Source organism: Montipora foliosa, chromosome 8, assembly GCF_036669935.1.
Source record: "Montipora foliosa isolate CH-2021 chromosome 8, ASM3666993v2, whole genome shotgun sequence".
Classification (NCBI taxonomy): domain Eukaryota; kingdom Metazoa; phylum Cnidaria; class Anthozoa; order Scleractinia; family Acroporidae; genus Montipora; species Montipora foliosa.
The window spans coordinates 21,558,774-21,559,079 of NC_090876.1; positions in this window are offsets into that span (position 1 = coordinate 21,558,774).

A 306-nucleotide genomic window follows, 5' to 3' on the forward strand; every position below is an offset into this window, starting at 1 on the left:
AAATTGTATGTGTTTTTCCCTTTCTTCAGTGTCGTGGACTGAGATACAATGTTTTGTAAGTATTAGGTCATAACCGTATCTGAAGTCCGAGGTACTGGGTAATGTGCAGTGAACTCTTAGGCTGCGTGGCTGGCGGGATATTTAATCGCGGGATTATTTCAACATGCGTGAGTGAATCGATGGTTGCTCCCAGTGTTGTGTTTTGGCAGCGAGTGCGATCGGATGCGAAGCTATGAAAGCCATAACTTTTTTTTAATGTAATATTTATTCTTTTGGTCTTGAAGTTTTGTCTTGTTGTGTGGTTTG